The sequence below is a fragment of the Leucoraja erinacea genome, unplaced genomic scaffold (assembly GCF_028641065.1).
Source record: "Leucoraja erinacea ecotype New England unplaced genomic scaffold, Leri_hhj_1 Leri_190S, whole genome shotgun sequence".
Taxonomy (NCBI): Eukaryota; Metazoa; Chordata; class Chondrichthyes; order Rajiformes; family Rajidae; genus Leucoraja; species Leucoraja erinaceus.
In genome coordinates, this window is record NW_026576091.1 from 169,638 (window position 1) to 175,523 (window position 5,886).

Consider the following 5,886-nt stretch of genomic DNA (forward strand, 5'->3'; position numbering starts at 1 on the left):
CCTCTGCTCTACAGCACTCCCCAGAGGCAACAGACAATAGACAATAGGTGCAGGAGTAGGCTATTCGGCCCTTCGAGCCAGCACTGCCATGCAATGTGATCATAGCTGATCATCCCCAATCAGTACCCCGTTCCTGCCTTTTCCCCATATCCCCTGACCTCCACTCGTCTTCCCATGTTCGCAAGGTGGGTTATCAGAAGGTGAGGTATCCAGATTTAAGAGAGTGTTATATATGTAAGATATTAATTTACTTGTGTCGGCATGTCTTTTTTTTTATTTTTTTTATTTTATTTTATTTTTATTAGAAGTACGGTAAATTACAATACTACACAACACATATATCTTAATACATTTTTTGTACCGCTTCATTTTTTTTGAGCTTTAAGAAAAAGGTAGAAGTAAGGAAAGTAAAGAAAGTGCGCGAGAGTCGTGAAGTGCAAGAGTGTTGGGAAAAGAAAGCCCCTTAGAAAAGAAGTTAGAGAAGGAAGTAAAGTGAGAAAATAGATCCTAGAAAAGAAAGAAAAAGAAAATAGGAACAATCGCTCTATTATAACATTAAACTCCGCAGAAAGGGGACTACCAACCAAGTCTGTTTTTGTTGTTTTACCTCCCGTTACCAGGTCCTGATACCACTTATTTATTTATTTGTTTATTTAAATTACTATTGCACCTCATACTTGTAATAGGTCCAGAAACATAGACCACGTCTTTTGGAATTGGTCTGCTTTACCTGCTAAGAGGAATCTCATCTCTTCCAGATGTAGTGTTTCAAACATATTTGATGTCCACATTTTTATTGTTGGTGTGGGCGCATTTTTCCAGAATTTAAGTATAAGCTTTTTTCCCATTATTAGCCCGTAATTAAATAAACACGTTTAGTTCAGGGTTACCTTCCGATATTCCGAAGATAATCCATTCTGGTTTTGGTACTAGTTTTATTTTGATTAATTTTGAAAAAATATCAAATATTTCACACCAGAATTTTTGGATTTTTGTACAAAAAACAAAAGAGTGCGCTATGGTAGCTTCTTGACACAGGCATTTATCACAGATTGGTGAAACATTAGGGAAGATTTTATTTAATTTAGTTTTTGAATAATATAATCTATGTAATGTTTTAAATTGGATGAGCGTATATCGTACGTTGATCGAACATTTATGCACCTGTAGTAAATGATTATCCCAGGTCTCTTTTGAGATTTTTATGGCTAATTCTTGTTCCCAATCTTTTCTAATTCCATCTGTTGAGGGTATTTCTATGTTTAAAATGATATTATATAGGTACGATATTAAATTAGCTGATTCCGCCTTTGTCTTCATTGCTTCATCCAATAAGTCGAAAGGCATATTATGATAGTCTTTTGTGTGTTTTTTCAGATAATCACAAATTTGAAGATATTTAAAATATTGGTTATTTTTCAAATTATATTTCAGTTGTAGTTGTTGAAATGATAGTAAATTCCTCAATTCATCCAGATCTTCGAGCGTTTTGATTCCCATTCTTTCCCATTGTATAATGTCTATAATTATATAATGTGTATAATTTCCCATTGTGTCGGCATGTCTATTCAAACAATCGTCTAATATATCTGGACCCATGAAACAACAGTCTTGTGTGTGTGTTTTTATATAATCGCGGATTTGAAGATATCTAAAAAAAATTGCTTGTTCTCAAATGATCATTCTGCTGTAGTTCTTGAAAAGAGAGGAAAGTCGCCTGCATATAGAGGTCTCCCACCATTTTAATTCCTAGGCTTTTCAATTGCACAGACGGCTTATCTAAAGTAGACGGTTTAAACGAGGGATTGTTAGCAATAGGAGAGACAAATTTCTCAGTTTGAGACTTCATTTACAATTGTTTCCAGATACACAATGTTTAAGAAACATTTCAACAGGTACATGGATAGGACAGGTCTAGAGGGATATGGGCCAAATGCAGGCAAGTGGGACTAGTGTAGCTGGGAGATGTTGGTCGGTGTGGGCAAGTTGGGCCGAATGGTCTGTTACCACACTGCACAACTCTATGACTCTACAAAGTCATATATGATTCTATCATGGGAATGGTAGTTAGTCCTTGCAAAGTAAGATCTCGCTTGTGCCAGTGTGATAGTGATTGGAGCATGGAGGACACACAGGAACCCTATGGCCCACAATGTCCACACCAAACATGAGCCCAAGAACAACTGTACATGATCTACAGGTATATCCCTCCATTCTTTACGTTCACCTTCAAGTAATAGGAGTAGAATTAGGCCATTCAGCCCATCGAGTCTACCCCGCCATTCAATCATGACTGATCTCTGCCTCCTGATCCCATTTTTCTGCCTTCCCCCCATTTGTGGATGATCAGCCATGATCACAATGAATGGTGGTGCAGGCTCGAAGGGCCAAATGGCCTCCTCCTGCATCTATGTTTCTATGTTTAACCCTTGACACCCGTTCTAATCAAGAATCTGCCTTAAAATATATCCACTGACTTGGCCTCCACGGCCCTCTGTGGCAATAGGTTCCACAGATTAACTACCCTCTGACTAAAGAAGTTTCTCATCACCTTCTTTCTAAAAGAGAGCCGTTTAATTCTGAGACTGTGACCTCTGGTCCTAGACTCTCCCACCAGTGGAAACATCCTCTCCACATCCATTCTATCCAGGCCTTTCACTATTCTGAAAGTTTCAATGAGGATCAAAATGATTACATTAAAAATGTCTTAAATGCCACTATCATATCTGCCTCCACCACCATCTCTGGCAGTGTGTTCCAGGTACTCACCAAATTCTAAGTTGAAAAAGACTTGCCCCACATATCTATCTATATCTATATCATTTCATTATATTTTATATTATATTACAATTGGTGCAGGAGGAGGCCATTCGGCCCTTCGAGCCAGCACCACCATTCAATGTGATCATGGCTGATCATCCCCAATCAGTATCCCGTTCCTGCCTTCTCCCCATACCCCCCTGACTCCGCTATCTTTAAGAGCCCTATCTAGCACTCTCTTGAAAGTATCCAGAGAACCGACCTCCACAGACTCACAACTCTCTGTGAGAAAATGTGTTTCTTCGTCTCGGGTCTAAATGATTTACCCCTTATTCTTAAACTGTGGCCCCTGGTTCTGGACTCCCCCAACATCGGGAACATGTTTCCTGCCTCTAGCATGTCCAAACCCTTAATAATCTTAGATATTTCAATAAGATTCCTTCTCATACTTCTAAACTCCAGAGTGTACAAGCATAGCCACCATTTACTCAGCATATGACAGTCCCGCCATCCCGGGAATTAACCTTGTAAACCTACGCTGCACTCCCTCAATAGCAAGAATGTCCTTCCTCAAATTAGGGGACCAAAACTGGACACATTACTCCAGGTGTGGTCTCACTAGGGCCCTATACAACTGAAGAAGGACCTCTTTGCTCCTATACTCGATTCCTCTTGTTATAAAGACCAACACGCGCCATTCTCTTTCTTCACTGCCTGGTGCACCTGTATCATATACTTATTAAACTGTGATCTTGTACCTGTGTATATGTGGGTGTATATGTGGTTGTCTTTACATCTTCGCAAAAACACTACGGGGTAATGATTACATATTCTGATTGACATTTTTCCCCTCGAGGCAGAGAACGCCTTCACTGAACATTTTATGCTTTATTTCTCGACTTATTCTCGATTAGTTACTGATTAAAAGTTTAAAAAAATCAAAAGACTTTGAATTTAAAACGACCAGCTTCAACTGATGACGTCACAATGGCTCGGCTAGCAGTGATCAGCTTCACTTACGTTCGGGAACAGCTTGAGTTGGAGGACCACGCCTCCTTTGGGGGCTACGGGTCGGGAACGGGTGTGTTGGGGTAGCAGACCCTAACGTACTTGGTCTAGTATATTACTAAAACTCGCATCTTGTTTGTTTCTATACGTGTGTGTGTTTGTGTGCCCAACTGCCTATGTGATCCCGGAACTACGCCAAAACGGTACACGATAGCGCTACAATTTTTGGACCAACTTACTCACAATTGTCCTGTGTTGTGGTGTATCAGATTGGTGTTATATTTTACAAGTTATTCACATTTTTAACTTTACAAAATCCCACTTTGAGAAAAATGTCTTCCATCTGCACTGGCAGTTACAGCTATGACGTCACAATGGGATCCAAATCCTTGCTGGCCCTGCCCGCAACAATGTTGCAATCACAGAACACTGAGTCCTGCCAGCGAGTTTTAAAGTTTAACAACAGGGAGGCTGAAGAGGAGGGGGAGGGAGTTCTGGGGGATAAGGGGAGATGAGCCGCCTCTGCGCAGTTGGGGTTTATGGGTGAGTGGTGGAATATTGCATTGGTGGAACGGGTTGCGTTGGGGGACCAGGCCTCTCGTGTGACAGGGACCCACTTGATCAAGTTTCCTTTCAAATCTTCCCCTCTCACCTTACAGCTATGCTTTCTAATGTTTGATATTTCCACCCTGGGGAAAAAAGGTTCTGACTGTCTACCCTATCTGTGCCATTAGGTGGAAAGATCTAATTGATTGTAAGAAACAGGACGGAAACAGGCCCTTCGGCCCGAGTCCACGCCGATATTCTTTCACGCTAGTTATACGTTATTCCGCTTTTTCATCAACTCCCACAATGTTACAGAGACCATCCAACCTACAAACCCGCATGTCTTTGGGATGTGGGAGGAAACTGGAGCAACACCCTAGTCATTGGGAGAACGTGCAAACTTCACGCGAACAGCACTCGAGATCAGGTTCAAACCTGAGACTCTGGCGCTGAGAGAATGCAGCACTACCAGCTGTAACTCTGTGCTGCCCTTAATAATATCAACAAACTCGTTTGATGACAGTAGTTGAGATCAATATTGCCTGCAGCCTCTAGGAGGAAATTCCCTGCTCTTTTCAAAATGGTGCCTGTTAGGTATTTATATGCACCTGAGAGAGAAGGTGGTGCTTTCAAGGGCAGCACGGTGGCGCAGCAGTAGAGTTGCTGCATTCTCTCAGCGCCAGAGCCTTGGGTTTGATCCTGATCTCGAGTGCTGTCTGTGTGGAGTTTGCACGTTCTCCCAATGACTACGGGATTGCTCCAGTTTCCTCCCACACCCCAAAGACGTGTGGGATCAGAATATGTTGAAAAATGTACATTATCCCCGTGACCTGCGTGGGTTTTCTCCAAGTTCTTCGGTTTCCTCCCACACTCCAAGGGCATGCAGGTTTGTAGGTTAATTGGCTTGGTATCAATGTAAATTGTCCCCGGTGTGTGTAGGATAGCGTTAATGTGCAGGGATCACTGGTCGGTGAGGACTCGGTGGGCCGAAGGGCCTGTTTCCGCGCTGTCTACAACACTCCCTGCATCGCTTCAGTAAGGCTTTCAACAAGGTTCCGCATGGTAGGCTCTGGAAGGTTAGATCGCATGGGATCCAAGGAGAGATAGCTGAATGGATAGCAAATTGGCTCCATGGAAGGAAGCAGAGGGTGATGGTGGAAGGTTGCTTCTCAGACTGGAGGCCTGTGACTAGTGGTGGGCCTCAGGGTTCGGTGCTGGGCCCGTTACTGTTTGCCATCTACATCAATGATTTGGATGAGAACATACAGGGCAAGATTAGCAAGTTTGCTGATGATACAAAAGTGAGTGGTTTTGCAGATAGTGAAGATGGTTGTGAACGATTGCAGCAGGATCTGGATCTGGATCGATTGGCCAGGTGGGCGGAGGAATGGTGGATGGAATTTAATACAGAGAAGTGTGAGGTGTTGCATTTTGGGATGTCGAACAAGGGCAGGACCTACACAGTGAATGGTAGGCCTCTGGGTAGTGTTGTAGAGCAGAGGGATCTAGGAGTACAGGTGCATGGTTCCTTGAAGGTCGAGTCACAGGTAGATAAGATGATCAAAAAGTATT